The sequence below is a fragment of the Zootoca vivipara genome, chromosome 2, assembly GCF_965207765.1.
Source record: "Zootoca vivipara chromosome 2, rZooViv2.hap1.1, whole genome shotgun sequence".
In the NCBI taxonomy this organism is placed as follows: Eukaryota; Metazoa; Chordata; class Lepidosauria; order Squamata; family Lacertidae; genus Zootoca; species Zootoca vivipara.
Window position 1 is genome coordinate 43837082 of NC_142584.1, and position 25320 is coordinate 43862401.

At 40.6% G+C, this 25320-nt stretch overlaps 1 pseudogene; it reads right to left on the reverse strand.

Moving 5' to 3' along the window:
• Window positions 1-2361: 2361 nt before the first annotated feature.
• Window positions 2362-24118, reverse strand: LOC148686829 (uncharacterized; annotated as a pseudogene).
• Between the last annotated feature and the right edge of the window lie 1202 nt (window positions 24119-25320).

Below are 25320 nucleotides of genomic sequence, written 5' to 3' on the forward strand. Positions count from 1 at the left end.
GTTTCTCTTTAAGGTTTCCAGACTCAAAAGAGAGCAGGGCAATTAAAGGCACAGAAGTCCTGTCCTCTATTGAGTCTGGCAACCCTAATTTTACATTGTATATTCCTCTGAGCAGGGGCCTGTTCTCTAGATCATCATAGAGTGCTTTGCACTCTGTATTTATTTGATTCCATTTATGAAACACTTCCTCTAAAATATCTCAAAGCAACTTCACAGTAAAAGCATTAGCATTGGAATAGTTCCATATGTATAAAACAAAACAAAAAAAACTCTCCACTGCTTTGAGGTTTTTTTAACCGTTTTTTTGAAACACCCCCCCCCCCCACAATACAGTGGTATATAATTTTTAAAAAATAAAATAAAAAAGACATACATACATACATATACAAGCATTTCAGATACACTTGGGTAAAGACCTCCACTTTAAAAGGTTTGTTGAAAAAGGAAGGTGTACAACAGGCCCTGAAAATGCAAGAGAAACCAGACCTATCTGATGTGTAATGGGAGTTCCAGAGGACAGGCACCAGCACACTAAAGGCCTCCATGAATAAACAACAGTAATAGTTCTCTGCATCTCAAAAGCTAGCATATTTTCCTGAAAAGTAGTTGATCTTGTTAAAATACACTGCTTCCCTGAATATGTGATTTTTGTTTGTGTTCTGTTCTGCTAGGCCAACACAGATAACTTATTTTTTTGTAATTCCAAGCTTCCCCAGGTGCTCATGCTTTCTGAGTGCATTTAAGAGCATCTTTGTTTAAATGGTTTGTAAGCATTCATAAGGCTCTCAAAGTCCCAGCCGTTATTTTAACAGCTGGAATTGCAAGATGGGTCGTGCACTACATAGTACTTTGGGGGCTATTATCCACTCCTGGTAGCCTAGTGGTTTGCCTTCAGCTGTCCTACATACGTATTTACTGCAAGAAGGACTACAGTGTTTTAGCACAGTCCTAGGAAGACAATAGACTGGGAGCAAGCTATTTGTATGGTACAAATAAATGTTCCTTTTATAGCAGTTTATAAAACAAACAAACAAACATGAATCCCTGCCTTTAATGTTGATGGATATGTGCATGGTTCTAGTGGCTAAGCAACAGTATAGGTTTAAATAAAAAACAGGCCAATGCTGATGACCAAATACTGCTTTTTCTATCAGCTGCCAAAGGTCTACATGGCAGAGGATTAAAATAATGTTTGTAGAAGTAAATTCTTTAAGTTACATTCACTTCCACTGAGACTTCAAGTGGGCCACACAAAGATTTCCTACTTCCGATGTAGGAAATATCATATTTCCTAATTGACTACCCATGCCATTGTCTTCACACATAACCGTGCAGAATTATTAAGCACTGGCTGCCATTTTGGATTCAGTTTGCTTGCAGAATAATTTTTTTTGCACTGTTCAGAAAGGTCTTAAAGTTTTGTTTTCTATTCAGAAAGTCAGTTTTGAAAAGGTCATTCAATTAATAAGAGAAGTGGGAAAGATTCTAAAAGGTTAAGATGGCTTACACCACAACCAGAAAAAAGACTCTTTGGATAGTAATGTAAATATACCTGTACCTTTCGAAACCCAAATAATTAGGCCACTCCTTGGGTATGGAAAAACAGTCAACCTCTGTAGCTTTCTTTCTAAATACCTTCCAGCTGTGTTCCTCTTCCTGTGCTTGATCACCATGGAAACAATGTTAAATAGTGCCATCTTCATGGAGATCTGACTGACACAGGAAGGGGAACATGTCCGGAAGGAACCCAGAAGGCTGCAGGAATAGACAGTGTCACTGGCTGCAATTAGTGGCAGACAAGGCTTTTAAAAAAGAAGGGGGACACACCTTACATTTGATCACCTGATCTGTAGAGTAAATTAATGTTCCTGTCCCTGGAAATTCTCAAAAACTTAACCTGTCCCACCCTAAATCTCTGGAGCATTTCCTTTGTGTGGCAATGTCCCTCCTTCCCAGAAATAAAAACACCAGACACAAGAATTAAGTTATAAATTGGGTGGTTAAGGCCACAACTTTATTGATTAAGGGTGATGAGCGGTATTGGCTTAGGTGTTGGAACCTATCAAACTATCTCCGACTCCAACCCGTGTGTTGAAGTCCGTGAGAAGTTAATCACCAGTAAGGAGTCGAGTGATGTACATCTACCGGAACTCCTTCTGTGACCACCGTAGGGGCGTGCCTTACGGCCCTGGCGTCTCCAGGCTCAGGACCAAGCCCTGCCCCCGGAAATCCTTTAACGGATTACTTCTCCAATTTGGGCAGTTGATGATGTAACCTGCCCCCTCTTTCATCTTGTTGTTATGCAAATTTCCAACGCCTAACCGCCACGCGAGCCCCCCCCCAGGCTCGCCGCCAATCCGCTCACACCCCTAACCAATATCTTATCCCCTTAATTATGTCATCTAGCCATATATCATTCCCTAACGGTGAGAGGTGTACGCCGTCATAACGATAAAGGGCTGCTTCACTGCGTTTTAAGGCCAGATGCGGGATAACTTGCCCATTCAGTGCTACTACTCTACGGGTTACAAAGGAATTCAATAGCTCAACAACTATACATAATCTTAACACTTTCTTCTATATATTTTCTTTCCAGGTTTTTCTTTCCAGGATTTTTCTTTAATGAGTTTTTAGATGAGGGGATAACTTTAAAGGTCCATAGTCTAGGGCAGGCATCCCCAAACTGCGCCCCTCCAGATGTTTTGGCCTACAGCTCCCATGATCCCTAGCTAACAGGACCAGTGGTCAGGGAAGATGGGAATTGTAGTCCAAAACATCTGGAGGACCGAAGTTTGGGGATGCCTGGTCTAGGGTTTATCAAGGGCAGGAAGCGGGCATTATTATTTACATGTGAATTATCAATACACATTTTGCATATTTTTTCAAATGGAAATTGGCCTCTGGTTGCCCTTTGTTTCGTGTTAATTTGTCACAATGTACCCGCTATTAACAAGGCATTTAGTACATAGAAGCGGTACTCCAGAATTGTCAAAATAAGTACAATATTACAATTAATGATGTATTTTCATTATCTTCAACACAAGAGAAACATATTAAACAACACCAGTGTTGAAGATGGATGTATCCATTGACCCGTAACCTCACTGATTCCCTGGCACACCAACTTTCAAAAAACTTCAGCTTTAGGTTATATGCTACATCTTTATGACTGCTCTAGTATTCATTCAAAACTTTTTATTTCTTACATCATCACTAGTGCTAAATGAGTTCATTGTTAATATATGAAATTTTGAAAACACCACATGATTCTAGTGGCCATTGGCGGGAGGAAGGCAGGGAGGCCAACAGTAAGTGGCCTTATAGTCAACCAGTTTTAGTTATGTCATGATCCTCCTCCCTGCTATGTTCTACAAGGACAACACCGACTACGGTAGGGAAGAGGAAGTTAACAGGCAGTTACACCCCTTGGACAGGTTTTAAGAACACAGACAGGTGGGGACTGGCTGGGGGCAAACAAGGTGGTGGGGCAGTGCCCCAAGAACCCTAATGGACCATCATCAACTGGGGATGCTTTTGCCACAGAGGGTTGTGTTAGGTCTTTGGCTTTTTAAATGTGAAGCTAGTGTATCAATTAGAATCTTCTTCATGCTCTCTTTGTAGATGTCTCAATTTATTTTTCATTTCCTAAATAAATCATATCCTTGTTTAGCCATTCTTCATTTGTTTCTAGGTTCTTCAAAGATGTTGCCAACAAAAAGTCTTAAATCACTTTCTTAAAGCACATTCTTCTTGATATAGTATAAAGGGAGAATTAAGAATATTTTGTCATCTCTGGAATTAAATAGAAGTGTGTTCCAAGAAACGAATGTTGCAGTCCTATGCAAGCTTACTTGTGAATAAATCATATTGCGTTCAGTGTGCCTTCTTCTGCATAGGACAAATGCACAGAATCCATCTTTATGACAGCTGCTCATTTTACCATTCTAGATCTGCTCAAAAGCCTAGCTGCTGGGTGTAAAGGAACCGATTGGATGATGGAGATATCTAGAGTTTCATGCTAGTATGAAATCTGGTGACCTAGTCTTGCTTGTGGGTGTTAAAAGTTAACCAGAGCTGTTGTGAGTCTGACAAGGATGTACCATCCCTGAATGCTTCACTGTATTGCGGTGAATACATATCTTATTTTACTACTTGAGCAACAGTTATAGATTTAAATAAAAAACAGATACTGGTGAACAAATACTTCCCTTTCGATTAGCAGCCAAAGGCATCATTGCTGAAGTTAGAGATCATCTGTACCAAGGAGTGGATTGCTGGGTGCACGTGTGCAAAATATTTATCTCACATTCATTTCCATTGGGTGAAAGACAAAGGCTTCCTTGTTGCCATGTCGAAAGCAACACACACCCTACCCATCATGCCATTTTCTTTGCATTACAATGTGCCCATGACAATAACAAATCTTATTTTAAGTTCATATAGGAAGTGACAGAGTTTATTGAGTCTGCTCTCATTTTATATACAGACTCTGATATAAACTTTGCATGGCTTCTATGCATAAGAAGCTTCTGGTGTGATGGGCCCATGTTTTAGATAGTTTTGAGTCTCATACAAAGACACTGTTTTAAACATTATTATGATGGAATAGGCAGTAAAATGGTAGTGATCATCATGGAAGAGACTAGGCGGACATACACATTTTCTCCACAAGCTTCTTGTACCTAAATCAGGGGTAAAGAATGTGTTGTCCTTCAGGGGTTGTTGGACTACAACTCCTACACTCTAGGGAAAGGAAGGTATAGAGTGATTCTTTTATCAGGTTTCAATGCTATTAATATTGCATCAGTGTTTTACAACTGCCTTGCTGTCAGGAATGCTCAGCATGGGCCAAATTGCTTCCATTGCTGGCCCCCTTTTTCACATATGACTTTTTTTTTACGCTTACCTAAATGCTGGCATAAACGAGTATTAATCACCAGCTGAGATTTGTTGATGTTCTAATCTGGTTAGAAAGGGAGTTGACTAACAGTAATCATTTTAGCTACATGATGAAAAGACAGGGTAATCATCACTTACTGCACAGGAAACAGAGAAGCAACCTTTCATCTGAGCTCAATATTGCAACTTGACTTGTTAAACTAGTACCAGTTCTGATGAGTGAAGGACTCAGGCACTAAAATTTTGCACCAACTGCACTTTGATCAAAAGATGTTTCTCTTCTGTCTACCTGACATTTGCTATAATTGGCCTTACCAATTTTCTTCACACTTCAGCTGTGCAGAATATGTAGCACATCAGTAGCAGGCTGTCTCCTTTTGATAACAGGCCCTTTTAATAAATCACTCATCCTTTCTATAATAATAAGTTATTCTGCTGCATTTTCTTCCTTCAGTTTTATGTATTTATTTCATATCCTGCTACATAGCCTTTAAAAGGCCTTGGGGTCATGACAGTCATAACATTCTGGGCTGCCCCAATAGAATAATTTGGCATGAATGCTGAAATACCCTGACACTAAAAAAACCTGGAGACTTCAAAATCATGTCTGAGACTACCTTAATGTAAGGACTAAGCTGTAGGAGCTGAGGAACAGGAGCTGTGTTAGGAAGCCAGAGCCATTTTGGATGACTTGCACAAATTCATGGGAAAGAATAAGAATAAGGCTATCAGTGGGTACTGTCAGTTCTATAAGCCTCTGACAATTTCTGGGATGCACAATTGGGGAGAACCATGCTGCACTCAAGTCCATTTGTGAGCTTCTGAAGGCATCTGATTGACTACCATGAGATCAATATGCTGGACTAGATGGACATTTGGCCAGATGCAGCAAGGCTCTTCTGACGTTCTTAGGCAGGAGTCAGAGTCAATTAATTCAGTTCCTCTGGACTTTGCTCACACAAACAGACAGCTTGAGTGGGCAACCCTTATCTCGAGAAGATGCTCCAAAATACAGTACCTTGTGCATGGTTATTAGTTCTACTTCAGCTCTTCTACTGCTGGATAGAAGGATTGTCTCGATGAACCAGCACCAGGGACTTGTGTTCTGTATAGCCCATGGATTACCTGGAAACGAAGACCAAATTTACTCAGAACACCTCCACAATGCTGGTCTTCCCACTGAGGCATAGCTGTCAAGTTCTCCCTTTTTTTAAGGGAAATTCCTTTATGCTGAATAGGCTTCCTCGCGAGAAAAGGGAAAACTTGACAGCTATGCACTGAGGCATAGCTGAAATTTCCCTGAATAATTCTGTTATTGGGAGTTAATAATTTTGCAAATTGTACTCTTTCAAGTTCTCTCCCCACTCCCTTCCATGACTATGACTATGATATAAATAAATCTTTATGATCTTGAGCAGAAGGATAGGGTTGAAGAAACTGGACTCAGTTTGGTCCATACCAGTTTTGCATTTGACCAGTATTCCTTGTTGCATACGTTCTTTTAAAGACCATGTGCAGTGCTGCTCTTTTTTAAAAGAAGATTTAGCCACTTGGAGCAGGTGCGACACACTTTGAAATGGGGCTGGAATTGCCACTGTAGAGAACAGTATGTCATAAATGTTACAGGAACGTTGTATGGGGGGGGGAATATGACCAATGCCCATCATTGCATGGAAGCGGATAGCTTTCTTTTCTCTCCAAACACTGTCTTTCTGAGGGATAGATTGTCATCATGTACCTTCCCACATATGGGCATTTCCAGCCCCATTCAAAGTACTTGGAATCTGCTTGCTTTCAAGCTGATCCAAGTAGATCTTGTTAAAAATAAAAAGGGGGAAATGATCAAATGTAGCCCTTTCTTTGAGAAAGATGGCCGTTTGTGGAGCATAACATGTTCTGAACTGCTGTTGTGGAGCAGGTGAATCTGCTTCAGAATGTGGATTTTCAAATTGCTTCCCCGACTTTGCAGAATAGGGTGCAGTACATGATAATTCCCATATATTCCTATTGCTTCCCCTTTTAATAGCCTAGAAGGTTGATATGAGGGGAGCATTCTCTACCAGGGCCCCACAGCGGCACCCTGGGTAGAGCTAGTGAGAATGTGAATGACCCAAGCCTTCTTTTCTCCATTTGCAGGGTGGAAGGGTGGATACTTGCCTATGCAGAGCAGTGTGACTCCTGTTCCACCTCTGCAAAGGTTCCTGCTTTAGGGCAGGCATGTCCATAGCATGAGACAGGCAAAACTAATGGAAAACTGAAGCCACATCTGGAATAAAAATAACCATTTCCCTCTGAAATTATTAATTCCTTTTAAGTTGTGTAGACCTATCATGCTCTGATGTCATAAATGATTGATAGCACAACCGAATTAAAATATCAGCTCCATTGAGTACAATGGGACTCGCTCTCAGGGTGTATTATGAATTATGATCATTTCAGCCAGCCCAATCACCACCTTACCAGTATGGGAATGTTGTAAAATAAAATAAGCTAGTAAAAATAAGGCATTTGCTTTCAAGACTGGCTTGGTATATCCATTTTAGAATGATGGAAGTAATTGGCAGATAGATATTGAAAATAGTGATATTTTTTTTGCTGATTTGTTTCCCCCTGAATAAATTAAGAACCTATTTGATGGTTAAATATGCAAGAGACTTAAATTGCATTGAATCCCAGAGTCTTCTGTTTTAAGAAAAAAGTCTTTTAAATCTCATTTTTAAAAGAGATGTAATATAAACCAATGTCTTAACAGTTTGGGTGTAAAAGATAAACAATATATTGAACGTATTTTAGTATGTGGCAATCACTAATCAGCAATCAGACATTTATGTCATTCTGCATATTTTGACTCACCATTTGTACTGGAGACCAAAGTGAGACCCTATTAAAATATTTTTATGTGCTTTGAAATGGAATTTGTCCGCTTGAAGTTCACTCAGGGAAAAGGACTGTGGTTTTGAACTAAGACCACACTTTGAATGGCAACAGAGGGTCATAAGTCGATTTCATTGTAAATACACAAATGGGGGTAAAATGCTTTACACATCAAGTAAATTGCTCTGAGCAAATAATGCAAGCATTACAGTTACTATCCCTAAGTGCTATAGTGTTTGTATAAATGCTTTGTGTAACCCTGTAGCTAATGGAAAGAAAATGAGCCATAATATCCAGAATATGGCAGAAAATGGTAGCCAATTATATAGCACAATTGGACCTTGATTCAGAGAAATGCACACATGCATCCATATTTTTCTCCAAAGGAGTCATTTGGATGATGCACCAATGGATCTCTACAACTTTCAAGTTTAAAAAGCAGTATTGAGATTTGAAGCAAAAGCTTTAATGTAGAGAAGACTGCTGGGGGGATAACATTAACCAACACTATTTCTCTCTTAATACTAAATCCCCCAAATGCCTTCTTAACTCAGATGAGTCCAACCCACAAGTGCAGAGTGGGGAAAGGCAGACCTTAGAGGCCAAACTGAGTTAAAATGAAAGGGCACTAAGGAAAAGGAAAATATTTATGCAAAACATCCACAATAAATTCAGTGTAGCTGTTCAATGCAGAAATTTCTGGCCATTTTTGCAGTGCCCTGAAAGCAAACAGTAATGTTTCTGAAAACAATGGCATATCCAAGCTGTCTGTTAAAATATCACCAGATTTCCCTGCTCTGCTTAATTATAACTGATGCGAAATAATATTAGCACCACACTTTCTGACCAGGAAAGTTTTTATCACATTGATCTTAAAATCAAGTATGTTTTTTGCTACCATTTTTCAGCCTTTATGATAGCAGTGCATCTAAAATGCAAACAGTAATTTTGTTGTTGTTATCCAACTTAGAGTTAATGCCCTGAATTCATATAAGGCTACTGTGAACATAAGGGCGGGGGTGGTCGTTCTTCAGCCTAATCTCTCATTGATGGTGCTGTGACTGTCTTTGAAGATAGACTGAACAGTTTCGGCTGTAGAGACTTGATTAAATCTCACTTGTCAAATAAATGTAATGAGCGATCTGACTCTGTTGCATATGAACGTATGCTTTGAAATGTCCTTTTTCCTCAACACATGGCCTCCTCCCAACACTCCTCTCATTCTCCTCCTTTTTATTTTTCTTTGTATGAGGACAGGATCACATAAGTGAATTTCTTCTTATAACAGTTCTAAATCTCCTTGATCTTCTAACTCAGACTTAAGAAAACTGCGAACGTTCAATAACGTTTAAAAGATATTATCTGCCTTTGTGAGTGAGGAAGCGCAATCGTGGGAATACTTAAATATCCAACCTATAATTCAGGCTGACTGACACATTAAATCATAGCCTCCAACTGAACTGTTGCTCTTTAAGAAGCATGTTAGTCTCAGATGTAACATAATTAATGGATGGTAGAAAAAGAACTGTATTATTTTGTTTGGTTGCAACAGCAACAGTACGTTGGGGAAATATTTACTGGATCACAAAGAAGATTGGGGGGGGGACAGTATTACCTGTTGCTTGCCAAAATCTTTAATTCCTTGGCCACCATCAGGTTAATTTTTGGGTATATAGATTGGAAATTATGCTATACCATTAATCAGAGGAATAAATATGAAACAACCTGAGGAGATCAGTATAAGAAACAAAGTTTCACAGTCAGTGGTGATCCCATACGTGCCATTCCAAGCAGGGGAATTTGTGTAATCTACCAAATTGTATCATAAATTCTCACAAATGAAGCAGTAGCACTGTCGGGTCTTTTATTTTTAAGGGAAATAAGTCTTTAAAAGATACGGTTATTTTTACACCACCCAAATAAATTTTCCATTAATGATGCTTCCTATGACGGAACTCTGATCCCATGAGATTCTTATGCCTGCAATATGTCACTTGAAACCAATACTGTTCCAAAGGTTGCATATTCTGTTGGAATCTTGGCCCAAAGTTTAGGAGACAATAGGAAGATCAGATAGCAGCAGGCTGATTCTACACTTGTGCAGCACCAGGAAGCTAGTGCGCCAGGACTTGCGCTGTTGAAATGTAGTTGTAACCCTCTGCGGTGGAAGCAACATCACAACAGCATTTGTAGAGATAAAAGCCAACATAGGAACACGGGCAGCCATTCCAGCAACTGCTCACTGCACATACTCATGGTCACTCACCAATGAAACCCTAACATATTCTCTGTATGGGGAAGACAAGGGTAGAAAAGACTAGGATCATGCTGTTATTCACCAAGACTAATCCATGATCCAGTGGAGGAAGACAAAGAGAGCCCAGGTACTTCATCAGGTCCCACTGCTGGAAGAATTTTCTCATATGGACATCTTTCAAACTATAAATGGGAGAAGTATTAAAACTGGGAAGTTTTAAATGTGACACCCACTTTTCAAACAGGGCAGTCCCAGTTTCATTTGGGCGCAGCAACCCTTCAAGTAGCACCTACTCATATTGGTGTTCTCTGTTGTTCCTTGCGTATACCAACCCTAGTCTTCCTAAATACACAATTGTATTATTATTTTCCAGTCTGTCACTTACACTTTCTTCATGTTTGAGCTGCAGATGTAGGTAACCAGATATAACTTGAAATATAATTAGCAGCCCCCTGAAACCCTCTTGGTAAGATGAGGAATTGCATGGTAGGAAACTGACAAAAACCAGGACACACTATAAATTACCCAGAGCATTACAGAAATGTTTGTGTGGTGTTGAATTAACTGGCCACAGATTTAAACCCACTCACCATTAATTTTACCCATTTAAAAAAGAAGAGACTTTTTCAACACTCCTCTATTTCATTCTCACTGTGCTTGACAATGACACCATAGAAATAGCAGCAAAACTGTGAGTGTCACTGAACACTGTAAAACCTTCTCAGTGTATCAGCTGTGGAAACACCTATGTTAAACAATTTTGTATTATCTTGTGGAACGTGTTTTCAGTAGCCTTTAGACTTCCTAAACTTTTTTACGGCAGCAAAATTTATTCAGCTGATCACTTTGGCTTCAGATGAGAACTTGTTTAAGTTTATGAAATGTGAAATATGTTATTTGGGAACTGTGTGGATTACTAGAGCAAAATAAGCTGTTTTTCAGTTTGTGCCAAGTGTGTTAGCAGAATCAGCTGAATAAGTGTACTGATTATTGTGATCGTTGTTGTCATCTATGAAAGAATAGATAAGATAATTGGTACTGAAATAAAATGTTATGTATAAAACTAATGGGATAGCACTATCCTGTATAGATTGTAAGGATAAGTCTCACTACGAAGTATGTATAAAGCTTTTAGGACTCATAGGTATGGGTAAATATCCTCTAATTCTACCTGCCACCTTTGCCCATTTCATGCTTTGACAAAGCTTGATTGTTGTTGTTGTTTAGTCGTTTAGTCGTGTCCGACTCTTCGTGACCCCATGGACCAGAGCACGCCAGGCACTCCTGTCTTCCACTGCCTCCCGCAGTTTAGTCAAACTCATGTTGGTAGCTTCAACAACACTGTCCAACCATCTCATCCTCTATTGGCCCCTTCTCCTAGTGCCCGCCATCTTTCCCAACATCAGGGTCTTTTCCAGGGAGTCTTCTCTTCTCATGAGGTGGCCAAAGTATTGGAGCCTCAGCCTCAGGATCTGTCCTTTCAGTGATCTGTTCAAGAAAATTGGAGATATGAAAGGAACATTTTGTACAAAGATTACCATAATAAAGGACAAAAGTGGTAAGGACCTAACAGAAGCAGAAGACATCAAGAAGAGGTGACGCAGCTTGATAGACCAGTCCAAAATCTTCATGTTGAATACAAATCACTACAAAGACTTGTGGCATATTTCATGGACTAGAGCCAATACATATATATCATATATCATATATTAAAGTATGGGGTGTGGGAGGAAGGGAGGGAGGGAGGGAGGGAGGGAGAGAGAGAGAGAGAGAGAGGGTGTGTGTGTGTGTGTGGAGGGCACAGGGGGGGGGGAGGCCCTTTCGGGCAAATACTAGTTAATTCTTGTGTTTGGGAAGATACTATATAATTCTTGTGGATGTAAGAGCATCTATCAAACAGTATCTATCTATTTTCAATCTTTCCATGTATATTCTCTGAGTGGTTCACAAATAAGCACAAACAAGCAACAAAAAATCTAACTGCTAATGAATATAGATCTACTCTGATCAACCTCATTTAGAGTTGTTGACATCCATCTACAAAAGAGACAATGGAGTGCACTTCCAGGGGTGAAATCCAACTGCTGCATTAGTAGCAGTAAAGTGTCCTCTCCAGGGCACAAACTGAGGTAGACTGTATGGAGGTTCAGAGGTGCTCAGATGACAAGACCCTGCTCTCAGTCTGTCAGGGGACCACCAAGGGTCAGCGAAGAGCCCAGCCGGGTGGTGCAGGGGCTCTGAGATGCTGACAGGTTAGAGCATCACTCAGAGGGTAGTGCAGAGCTTGGAGAGGTGGCACAAGGGGTCAGAGACGCTGACTACTCAGAACCCCACCAGGGAAGGTCCGGAGCATCAGATCAGAGTACTGCAGAAGGGGAGGGGTCAGTGGCCAAGGAGCCTGGTCAACAGTTGAGTAGCTCAGGAGGGGAGGGGACTACCATCGTCCCTTCTCTCCAGCAACGAAGGGGGGAGAAGCACTGGGAGGAGAGGAGGAGACTCAGGGCACCCAAGCTACTTTGCTGGAGGAGGTCCCGCCATCCGGCACTTCTGGATTCTGACTCAGACTGAACAGTCATTGACATTTTCACTCTGTCTTGTATATATATAGTTGTAAAATAAAGCCTTGTAGATATTACTCAAGGTGATCATGTGTTATAAATGCTATTGTTAATAGAAACAAAAACTCCAGAAATAGTTGTGAAAGAGAACTCAGTAAAATGTAGTTATGATATGTTAATCACCAGAGGCAGTGATAAAATTAGCCTGGCTTTTTAAAAGTCTGCCCCTTCTCCTATGTGATAGAGCTACAGGGAATTTTAGAGGAAGTTCACACTTTTCCATACCAGTGTTAAACACAGAAGAGGGGAGAAAGCTGGGAAATCTCCACAGAACCTTCAACAACTATAGAAAGCATTTGTCTAAAACAATGTTTTATGTGCTAAGAAATTATTTTGCAAAACATTTTTAAAGGCAGCCTCTTCACTAAAGAAACTAAGAGCTGTATCAGAAGAAAGGGTGATGCAGGATATTTGGTTTGCTTTGTGACACCAGCTTCCCATCATTATATTGCAGGTAATAGTTCTCTTCTTCACCTGTGTATTAAAAGAGGGAGATCTATGGAGGCTGTCAAGTACTCAGATATCACAGGCAAGGAAACCACACAAGGCCAGAGACAGCTATGTCAGTTATCATTAGGTATAATGCAAATATTCTCAGTGTGGATTTGTGCAGATGCATGTGTACACATATTGATGAATATAATGTGTGAAGCAGCATAATTATTAGAGGAATATGACAGAAATAATAAGGTTGACAAGACGGAAATGCCACCACAAATAAATAAATTAAATCGCCTCCATCAGGCAAAGCCTTTTAAAAACCTCTCTCTCTCTCTCTCTCTCTCTGTGTGTGTGTGTGTGTGTGTGCGCGCGCGCCCTCCCACTGCATGAGGCAGAATGTAAGTTGTTACACAATCACATCTGCACCTCAGACCAAAGGGACTCAGCTTGGAAAAGGTTGATTTTTTTGTGTCAGTGCTCATTTAATCCTCTGTGGTTTTGCACTCATTGTTGAAGGGCAAAAAAGAGTGAGACATTTTATCTCTTTCTATTTTCGGGAGATAGGAAATGCTAAAAGAGATGGGGAATTTGTGAAGGGTTTTTAGTGGCGCTTTCTCAAATATGTGATTTTAGTAGACAAACAGCAGTAACACTTGCAGCCTGATCCTAACCCCCGCTGTAGCTGTTATGGCACAAGCAGAGGCTTATGAAGCAACAGCTGCAAGTCGGATCTGTGGCAAGACAAACGTCTCTCAAAACATCTCTATCTGCCCTTTGCAGCATGTCACTGCCTGGGCATGTTTGTCTCCATATGATGTGAATGGCTCCCTTCCTACAGCCCTTAAGTCGCTACTCAAGAAGTTGTGGTGAAAAATCCTGCTTCAAAGGGCCCTGAGAGTTTGCAAGTGATGAATGTCTTTATTCACATCCCTGTCCGCTAATCTGACAACAGAAAGGGATCCTTCCTTCCATGCTAAATAAACTAAACTGGCTGAACTAGATATGAGGTTAATTATGTGAATGCAGTTGATGCACACATTTTTTTGTTATGTTACTAGCAGCTTTTGGGAACCATTAGCAGCCCCAGGATGAAGGAGGTGGAGAGGGGGAATTGATTTCTTTCCTAGCCACAGCCCTGAGAAAAATCACTTCTCTGAAGGTTTTTTTTAATGGATTAATAGAGAAATTTAATTTTGTTCACATGTAAAAGTGAACCTAATCTATTTTTCACTTTCCAGAGCAATGCTTGAACTGAAATACACATGTCCTTTGAAATTCACACTTTGCTGAATTTTGCAATACAATTATCAAGCCAGGTAGCATGTAGTGAAAAGGCAATACAGAAATTTATTATATTGGAAAAGTGATAACCTGAGAGAAACTGAAATTGGCATATTTGACCACCCCTAGCCTTTGTCCATACCTTTGGAAAAGCACAAACAGAGAGAGGGTGACCATGTACTTGGATGGGCTATTTCATCATGACATTTACTAAGTAGGAATGGCTTATCAGTGGGATACCAACAGAGTTATAGGTGATTCCAAAGGGTTATATAGCACCCTCCCTCCCTCTTTATTTATTTCATTATTATTTAAAATATTTATACCATTTATCATAAACTGTCTCAAGGTGATTCACAATAATAAAATTCACTTAAAATATATTAAGACAATAAATCAAGCTGCATTTACAAACATAAAAAGCAAGCTGGCATCAATATTTAGAAGAGGCCTCAAAAAACAAGTTCTCAGGAGGTGCTGAAATAATTTCACTGTAACACCCGACCTAATCTAGAAGGGATTGGCTTTTCACATCTTGGCATTTTTGTTTCATTATGGTAGCTATAATTTACTAAATATAACTATGGCATCCATCCTTGAAGAGAGACAATTAGTAAATACTAAACATTTGCTTCAACAATCTCATTTTGGGTCCCTTATTGAAACTGGTATGCTGAGTTTGGATTTTTTTAAAAAAATATTAAATTTCATGGGACTGAATAAGCCAGCATCCTATTAATTAACCCCATCTGCTATACGTAGTTACTTGCAAAGCTGTGGCAATCTGTTCACTAGAGATTCAAATACTGATAAACAAGCTCCCTGTAGTAGAAGCACCTCAAATGTCTTAATCTTTAATACCCTCTGTCCAATATTATTATTCTGATTTACAATAGCCTTCAGTGTTCTTTTCTTGAACAGTTATGGAACTAAGAGCACAAGTCTTATTCTCAGGAATCAGATGTTCTTCAAAATTGTCACATCGAAATTTTTCAAATGTTTACTTAGCCTTCCCTCCTCCTTCCCTTTTCTTATTTCAGCCTTCTAACTCCTATTTCTTTAATGTTTCATTTTCTTTGTCTTCTTTTGTCCAGCCCCCCCATTGACTCTCTATTGCTCTTAATTACTCTTTTAGCATGCATTTCTTCAAGCCTGATTTATATTGGGTGTCTGTGGCTGAGGCTTTCACATATGTCAGTGTTCCTCAGGTACCTTGGCACATTTAAATGCAGTCAATGGGTGTGTTGGCCCATTCATATTTACAAAAACATTGGACACACATCCAAACCATTGGTCACTATTATTACACATGAATGGGCACTTGGAAAGTGTTTAAATGTGATCTGGTGTAGGTGGAATGATTACAGTGGTACCTTGGTTCTTGAACGGCTTGGCTCCCAAACAAATCAGCTCCTGAACACCGCAAAACCAGAAGTAAGTGTTCCGGTTTGCAAACGTTTTTCGGAAGCAGAACATCCGACACAGCTTCTGCTTGACTGCAGGAAGCTCCTGTAACCAATCCGAAGTCTTGCCTTGATTTTCTGTTTTGGGAGTCAAACGGACTCCTGGAACGGATTAAGATCGAGAACCAAAGTTCCACTGTATAAGGATCCTTCTTGGTGACATACATTCTATATAACAGTGCAATTCACTGTCGTCTGTCATTTCCTTTTCCAGAAACCTGAAGTTCTGCCCTGTCTCAGCCACCCCTCCCATAACCCCTCCATCAAAAATAAATTGATAGTTCAACATATTGGATCTGACATTACTGAGCAGGAATCTCTGCTCTTGCTCTTTAACTCTGTCGTCTGCATCACACATGTGCTGGTAGTAATGAGGGGACTGGAAGAGCACCGCCAACCCTAAATAAGCATACTTTTTCTTCTAAATAAATTTGGTTCAAGGTAGTAGACAGGTGTGTGTACTAGTAGGCTAGAATTTGTAAGCTGCACCTAAGTCTTTCATTCATGTGACATGTGCAGCTGGCAGGCTAACTGCAACAGGTTTAGCTTTCCCACTTTCTTATTTTGACCTGAGGAGGTTTTTCTGCTTCTTCTTGCTTATTGAAATAATTTAAACAGTTAACAACAATTATCTGAATTTGGCACCTAAACCTTGGGAAGTAATTGTAGCATAAGTGAGCACATGGGTGCTTCTCAGGTGAACAATTAAATGAGGGGAAGAAGATATGTAGTATAAGGTATTGGGATGCTGGGGGAGATGTTTTTATTCTGGGAGATCAATTCTTCTCACCTGCTCTCCCATTCCCCTTTTATGTTGTGAGTAAATGATGGTCATGCCAACGGAAGCCAACGATCATCTTGACTCTCCAGCTGGGTCATGCGAAAATGTGAGCCTTCTATACAAGAATCAGTGCCCTGAAACTTAAAAGTATAAGTTAGCAATTGAAAAATGTTTCTCCCTCAAATGTGATTTGCTTGCTGATAGCAGGACAAATCTCTGATCATGGATTTTAGGTATCATTAGAGCACTGCCTTCCTGCTACAAGAGTGTGTTTACTGAGCTGCAAAGATGAAAAGTTACTCATTATAGCCAATACTAAAAAGAAAAAGAAAAAAAGTTATTAGGGATCCAGACACATTAAGACATACCAAAGTAAATTTGCCCCTGGATAAAATAGGAAGTCTGGGCAGTATCACATCAAATGTCTCCCATATATAAAAGAGAATGAAAGAGAGGGATTTCTTTTCTTCACAAATCATAAGGGTCAGTCAATCTGCTACTCTGAACAGAAAGGTCTATTTTTATAGATATGTATCTTGCTCCCATATTTGAGGTGTAAATTAAATTCTATGGTGGCTGAACACTTTTAAGTTGCTTGGTGTGAGATTTTCTAAGGTTAACAATGACTGTATGTCTGTTATGGAGTGTACATTATATGTGTCCCAGTTTGTTGTAAAAGTTTCAAATGATATAGTAAGCACTTCAGCAGCAAAAGTCAGTCTACTTATATTGCTTTTCTTTATAGAGATTTTCATTCTTCCTACCTTCCCGAAGCAGACAGGAATCAGGACCATATGTTGAGAAAAGACCTGAAATTTTTAAAATCATAAGTGTGTGTGTGTGTGTGTGTGTGTGTGTGTGTGTGTGTCTACATATGAACACTGTGTCCTAACCAAAAAATTGTTCCACTTCCTCCTACCCTCATCCCATCAACATACTGGGTTCCAAGCCTAACTTAATTTTGTTCTTTCTGAGATAAGAAAAATTGACTGTGCTCAGGGATATAGAGTTCTTTAAAAATGTGAAACCGATGCATGGCACATAGTTCATAGTTTAAGGTATAGAAATCAGAGCACACTTGAAATCCCAACAGGCACAATACAGCAGTGGCTCGTCCATTTTTACAAGAAATTACTTTTAGTTTCATATCCTTCTTTTCTCTCCCCTCCCCCCCCCCAAGGCCATATTGGTCTTAAATCTGTGCTCATGCCAAAGAACCAGAATATGGACCTTTTGCATTCTTGTTAACATGCATGTTTCTTTTATATTCCTGTCAGGCATGTCCATGGAAAAAGAAAGCAGATCATTCACCTCAAGTGTGTGTCATAGAAAGTTGGAAAGTAACAAACAACTTTTTCTTACCAGTTTTCCAGTACAGTACAGCTTTTCAGTTGACTAGAAATATCCAAATTCCAGTTAGCTCAGGTCTGTTGCAGATTCACTGGCAGTGGGGTAGCCTTCCAGAGCCTTCTTGCTGCACCCATCTGTTGGATAACATAACAAGCCTACTTCCAGAGCTAGTCTGCTGCACTCAGGTGCAGTGGAAAACATTATCCCTCTGTCAGTATGTAAAGGAGGTGCCACTTTGTCCATGTTCACCTCAGGCCACACAATGTCTTGAGCTGGCCTAGATCATGTTTTGAGGAAAGAAGAAATAATGTATGATTTAAGATTTAGTCTTCTTCTTTGGCGATCACTTGTAGCCAAGTAAGATTGTCTTCCATGAACACGGTTTTAACAGTGAGTCCGTAAGTGACTCAGGAGGCCAATTCTAGATCCACACGTCCTTCCACAGTGGGGATATAGATATTTTAGCATGACTATATTTAGTACTAGTTATGCTAACTTGGAAGTTTACCCCCATTCAACTCAGTGGGACTACCTCTGAATACCTGACACTGAGTCAGGATAGCAACGCCATCTTCACAGAGCATCTCTCAAGTGTGTTGGTTTTCTTATGAAATAGTATTCCATTGCAGTTATGTGTAGGTTCCCAAGTTGTGCCAAAATTGAACATCTGTAAATTTACCCAAATAAATAAAGATTTCAAATGGGAGTCTCCAAGTTTCTGAGTCTAATAACTTTGTAACTTCTGTGGAAGAACTTCCAGTAGTCTTGAACTACCTATATATCAAAGAACTAAGAAAGTGATACATAGCTCTGAGTCCAAACCTTGAGGGATTTATCTATCATTAATAACAATACAGAATAATATTTGAAGCTCCTGAGGAAATGGTTCTGCACTCGATAGTTTTTAACTCCATGCTCACATTCAGAAAACTTAGTTCTGGAGAAAAGTTATTATTTACTGTTACTATTTCTTTTTCATTGAGGCCACACAAGTGCAAGGTTTGTCATTATAGATGTCAGGAGTGGGGGAACCAGATGATAGTAGATTTTTTTTACGATAATTATGAATTTTGATTAAAGGAAGAAAAACAATAAACTGATTGAAGCCAAAGTTGATAGATTTGTCCATCCCTACATGTCAACTGTAAAATTTTGAGAAATGCATATTTCCAGGACAGTTGTGGCAAAATGACTTCAGAAACCAATTGAAGAGCCCAACTATCCAAAAAACTAAGCTGTTATTTCTCAGGTAAAGCCTGCCCTACCTCTGACTATCTTATGTGACTGTTTAGCCTTCATTTATCTATTGTTGTCAATTTGTGTACAACCTGTCCACCTTATATAGCATAATAAATCTTTCATGAATTTTTGTACATTGTGATAAAGACAGAATATTTTTAGCTTAAAAGAAGGCAACTGACAGGACATGGTGAATTTTTAAAGTATAAAAATATAGGTTTGTGTGGAAAGAGCTCAAGAGAAATTACTTTCACACTTTCAGAACACTAGAGGTTTGGACTCATCCAATGAAAATGATAGAAAGTTCAAGACAAAAAGTAAAGTATTACCTCATGTGCAGAACAAAGTTAACTTAACATGAAGGTGTTATAATGACTACCAGCTAAGATGGAGGGGGTGCATAGCTCAGTAACAAAGCACAGTCCTGGGACCTCATGGTGGTTTAAAAAAATGATCAACAACAACATGCTGGATAGACCCCCATTTCAACCCCAGCCATCTCCAGTTAAGATTGTAGGAAAATCCTGCTTGAAACTCTGGAGAGCCACTGTAGACAACCAGGGGTAGATGAACCAAATAGTCTAACTAGCTGCAAGGCAGTAGGATTGTACAAATCCATGAAGGACAGCAGGGCCGGCTGTAGGTAGACCCCCGGTGGCGCGGAGCGATCTCTGCCCCTCAGTGCCAGGGCGGCCGGCCTGCTCGAGACTGCCCTGAAGGACAGAACTGTTAGGGGCTATTTGTCATCATAACTAAAAATGGGGTTGGGGGAAGCTGTGGAAATTGCAAGTGGACTCATTTTATTTGATACAATGTGTGCATGCACAAGCACATGTATGAATGCTTTCTCTTTGCCACTCCATTTTATCATCCCTGACTTCTGCACTTTCTGCTTCCTGCCACTCCATTATCCTATCTTTGGTCTGCCATATCCCTGCCCTATCCTTACCACCTTACCTCCTTTCACTCTTCCCACATTCTCTTTTGTCCCTTGTGCTTTTCAAGATTGCCAGAGTGGGTACTGATCTTTTCCTTGAAAAGCATATAGAACTGAAAGAGGACGTGGGAAGGAGTGTTGTTCTCTTAGACCTCCTCTTCAGCTGTATATACTTCTCAACACAGGAAAAACCTAAAGCCCCTTGGCACCTCATGAAAAGAGGGACAATGAGTAGGAGGAATCAAAGGCTTTGTGGATACCAGAGAACGTCCTCATGGTTGCCACTGCACTCACAGGCACTGAGGTGCATAGCTGCCAAGTTTTCGCTTTTCTCGCGAGGAAGCCTATTCAGCATAAGGGAAAATCCCTGTAAAAAAGGGATAACTTGGCAGCTATGCTGAGGTGTATATTATCATCAATCTAAAAGAGAAAATGTGGGGGGGGGAGGCATGAGTTCCTAGAAAGCACTTGTTAAGCATTACGTCCAATCAACTTCTTTGGTAGCGGAAAAAAATGCATTTCTTATTTTAGAAAGCTGAGCTCTAAAAGGTTTGATATGCTATATAATTCAGAAATCAGGGAGGGTTCTTGTGAATGCCCAAGCACAAGGGCTCTTATTGCCTTTCAAGCAGCAGTTATAGCAGGTTCAGATGAAGGCAAATGAAGCCGAGGCCTGTTTGGAAGATAATAAGCCACCTAAAGCATTTTTTTTCTACAAATGCATGTATGTGGTTTGATTTGAGCCACCAAACAGTATGCCATCATCATTAATTTGAAATATTAAAACCGTGTAAATGAGGTTTTGCAAATGACTCTGCTCTCAGTCTCACCCAGGTCTCTCTTGGACTAGTGCCCAGAAAGCAGTGTTGGATCAAAGACAGGAAGCAAGTCATTTCTTAAAGTGTTTTCTTGTTGAGTTGGGCTTTTCGTAGCGTCATGCCAAAATACTGGGGAACAGGGTCGTACATTCCCACACTGAGGGGTTGCCCTATTGTCGGGGCCACCCTGCTGTTTTCTGGTGGTACCCTGTGCCAAGTTATTTTTTGATGGCTACAACAAGCAACCAGCTTTCAAATTTTAATCATGTGTATGTTCTACTATAGGGAAAGGCATGTTTCTCTTCGATAATTATACTTGGTATTCTACTGACATTGCAACCTGGACGTGTTGTGTTTTCATTTAAAAGTTAATTACTGGCCTGGTTCTCACACCATGCTAAGCTAGGTGAGGGGAACTTGTAGACCTCCAAATGCTACTAAAGTACAGCTGCCAACATAGCCAATAGCTGAGGATTGTGCCCCAATAGGCAAATAAAGAGGCAGGCATATTAGAAGGGGTTGAATTGGCCACTTATTTTAGACCTTAAATTGAAATCAGCAGAGGGGGATGACTATGGGGCAGGAAATAACTTAACTATATAACTGTAGCCATTGGGAAACCCACCCTTGCCTAAGGAATTAGGGCATGGCTTCTTAGCCTGCCCAGATTCTCAGGTCACACCCTGAAGGTGAGAAGGGAGGTCTTACCTTGTTACACCCCCCCCCCGGGCTGCAGAACCCCAGGTGGATGAGGGAGTTTGGCCTCAAAGTAGGCCCCTATTTCACCCTCTGAACAGCAGAGTCCGATAAGTGAGCCTCCGGGCCGACCCATCACCTGAAAGGTACCCTAAGGGCATCACCAGGCTAAACCAAACTATTTATTTTCCCATACCTAAACTGCCACTGGAGGGGGACAAATCTCTATTTAGTCCCCTTTCCTCATCCCCAAGAGGCACTGTTACAACCCCCTCTGCAGGTTGGATAGAAAGATGTTATTGTCAGCAACTGTTACATTAAGGTTACCAGACATCCCCGTTTCCCGGAAACAGTCCCCGGATTTACAAATCACTCCCCTGACAAAATCGACCTATTTAGTAGGAAGTTGAAAAATGTCCCCGGATTCATTGAAAAAAATCTGGTAACCTTACATTACATGGACTTCATACAATTCAACCCCATCTGCCACGATACGTTCATGGCCGATTACATGACCTCCTAGGCTCTCAACTGCAAGCCAAACTTCCCTGTTGACTTTTCTCCTTGCCCTATTTATTCCTCTTGGATCCTAAGAAACCTGTCATACCCTTCTAGGACTCCACCTGGCCTATACAGTTCAACCCCATCCGCCACAATACCTTCATGGCAGAATACTTGACCTCCTAGGCCAGGCATCCCCAAACTGCGGCCCTCCAGATGTTTTGGCCTACAACTCCCATGATTCCTAGCTAACAGGAGCAGTGGTCAGGGATGATGGGAATTGTAGTCCAAAACATCTGGAGGGCCGAAGTTTGGGGATGCCTGTCCTAGGCTCTCAACTGCAAGCCAAACGTCCCTGTTTTAATTTTTCCTTGCCCTATTTATTCCCCTTGGATCCCAAAAAAACTGCCATACCCTTCTAGGCAGTATTTTGGACCAAACTAATGTAACCGCTGGCCAACGTTTCTGGATAACCTAAAAATCCAACATGGCTTACAGGCTCAGAGCCTTTCCTTTCAGCAGACCCGGATCATTGCCACCCAGGTGGACCATCAGCACATGAGAAGGCTCAGGCATTGCAGCTTCCTGGAACATCAAAGGGAGCAACCGGTCCCAATGCATGCCTCGGCGGCCCATCTGCTAAACTGATGCCAACTGGATCAACCCCAGTTGTGTGCCAAACTTGGAAGCAGCAGCCCTCCAACTGGCTCAAAACACCATGCTGTGGCCTCAGATAAGTACCCTGGACCACTCCCTCCAGATGTAGGCACCTGCCAAAATAAAACACAGTCAGCGACACATTTCAAACACTAAGGCCACCCTTGTCCCTTAGCGGCCGCACCTGCCTCTTGTGTGTGATCAAGCCCTTCCCACTCACTCAGACCACCTTAGAAATGAACCAAGTGGTGCAGGGACTTTACCTGCTCTGCCTCTCTTGCCCAACAGCTCACAAAGGCGTCCAGCCTTCTCATCACTATCTAGGCCTTTTGGCTGAATGTTCTAATGGGACTTGTAGTTCAGTAACATCTCAAGGGCCAAAGATGCACTAAGACAACAACTGTGTCAGAATGTTGGCTCCCACAGCTGACATGTGGGAGGTGATAGAGCCACAGATTCTCCTGCCCTCTTTCTTCATCGGACACATTGCTTATCCTTCCTCCCCTTCTGCTTGCTATATAAAGTGCAGGGAGGAAGCAGAGCACTAGATCACCTCACCAAAGAAGCTGCAAGTACATTGCAACTTTTGAAGGTTCAACTAGGCAACCCTAACTGGTATTACCATTGCTGGCTCCCACCTCCATAGCCACCCTGTTCCTGTGTCTTTAACAACAGCCCAATACACAGCAGTTAAGCAAATGAAGCTTTTCCTGACATCTAGAAAAAAATACAGGGGGGGGGAGAGTTTTGCCAATTTCATTTCTGCCTGTCATACACCTGCACAGAAAGACTTCTTTAAGAAAAATAAGAAAGCAATCCAAATTTATTTGAATAGATTTCCCTTGGAAGGATATCCTTTATTATCTCTTTCTAAATTGCTCAGCTTTCTGCTGTTTTAAAAGGGTGCAAGTATCATAGCACCTTTAAAATATACAGTTGAATATGATCTATCTAGAGCAGGCATCCCCAAACTTCGGCCCGCTAAATGTTTAGGACTACAATTCCCATCTTCCCCAACCACTGGTCCTGTTAGCTAGGGATCATGGGAGTTGTAGGCCAAAAATCTGGAGGGCCGCAGTTTGGGGATGCCTGATGTAGAGCTACTGATGAACAAACCATAATCAACAAAAGTTGCTTTCAAGTGAGTATGTTGTATCTGCATGTTCACACACACCCCCACCCGAAGCTATAATGATGCATACAGACTTCTGACAAAGGGTGCAGAATTGACAATGATGACATTATCAATTAAGACTTTAAGCAAATAAACAATTTCGTTTGTTTTTCCATCTCCTTTGATAATCATGGCTATATTGACCCAACTTACTAGTCTAAAATCCCATGTAATTACAGCATTGTCTCTGCTGAGCTTGTTTTCAAATTAATTGCAGTCAATGTGGTGGCAAATTAATTGTGGGAAATCATTAGCGATAAATCGCAAGGTGAACAAACTCTTTGAAGCATTGTTCTGTTCCTCTTTCCAGAGCTTCGGTGGCCATCAGACACAGGCAGTTAATAGCAACACCTGAAGTCTTAATTGGACTCTAATTGTTCTCCTATTTGACCAGGGAAATTATGCCTCCCTTAAGCACATATCATTTACGCAACCTTACAGTGATCCTTCCAGAGGCAATGGGTCTGGAAGGCTGTTGTTGCTGTGCTAGGTTTCAGTGGTTGTCATTTTGACATATTATTTTGTGCTTTTCTTTAGAAGACAGAAGTTGATTGAATGTGAGAAAAGTGGGACTTTGACAAGCTGTCAGAAGCCCTTGCAGTGCAAGCTTACCTGCCAGCTCCCTTGTTTCAGATTTCTTTCAAAGAAGCTTTCCAGTGCACCAGCTTCTATTACTAATCCAAGAAGCTCTAAAATCAGGAGCTTCCTATTTTGAAAAGGCCAAATTAAATAATTTACACTTCAAATTGTTTTAAATCCCAAGGAGGATAGAAATACCTGATAGAGTAAAAAAAAAAAAAAAACCAAGGGTGGATTTTGGAGATATGTATGCCCTCCAGTCACCCTGGCATGTCTGTGCTAATGCAAAGTTAGTTGGTGTTTCATTCCTGCCATCTCCCTCTTTTGTTTTTATTATTTCAGTGAATGTGTGTGTGTAGGGTGTGTGTGTGTGCGTGTGTGTTCCCCCCTTCTATTCCTGGAAAACCTTGTGAAATTCAAAAGAAAGAAAAGGCAGCCATGAATTGGTCAACGAAAGGAAATATGAATAGAAATAAGCTGATTTAAAAGAAAGGCCATCTTCTTGGTTTATAGTGTTTTTTATAATAAAATCTGATCTTCAGAGCTATGGGGCTTTGTTTAAAAAAAAACTTTAAATGTGCTTTATTTTCTTCAGATGTGATTGTTTTGCTTTTCCTTCTTCTACATAGTTAGGCTTTTTCATACATCAGTGGCTATTTACTACTCTGTCTGTGATAGATAGATATGTTTAGGATTTTCAGGCATATTTTATTGGTGCTTTTGACAGCTTTCTTAAACTTAGAAATTAAGCAAAT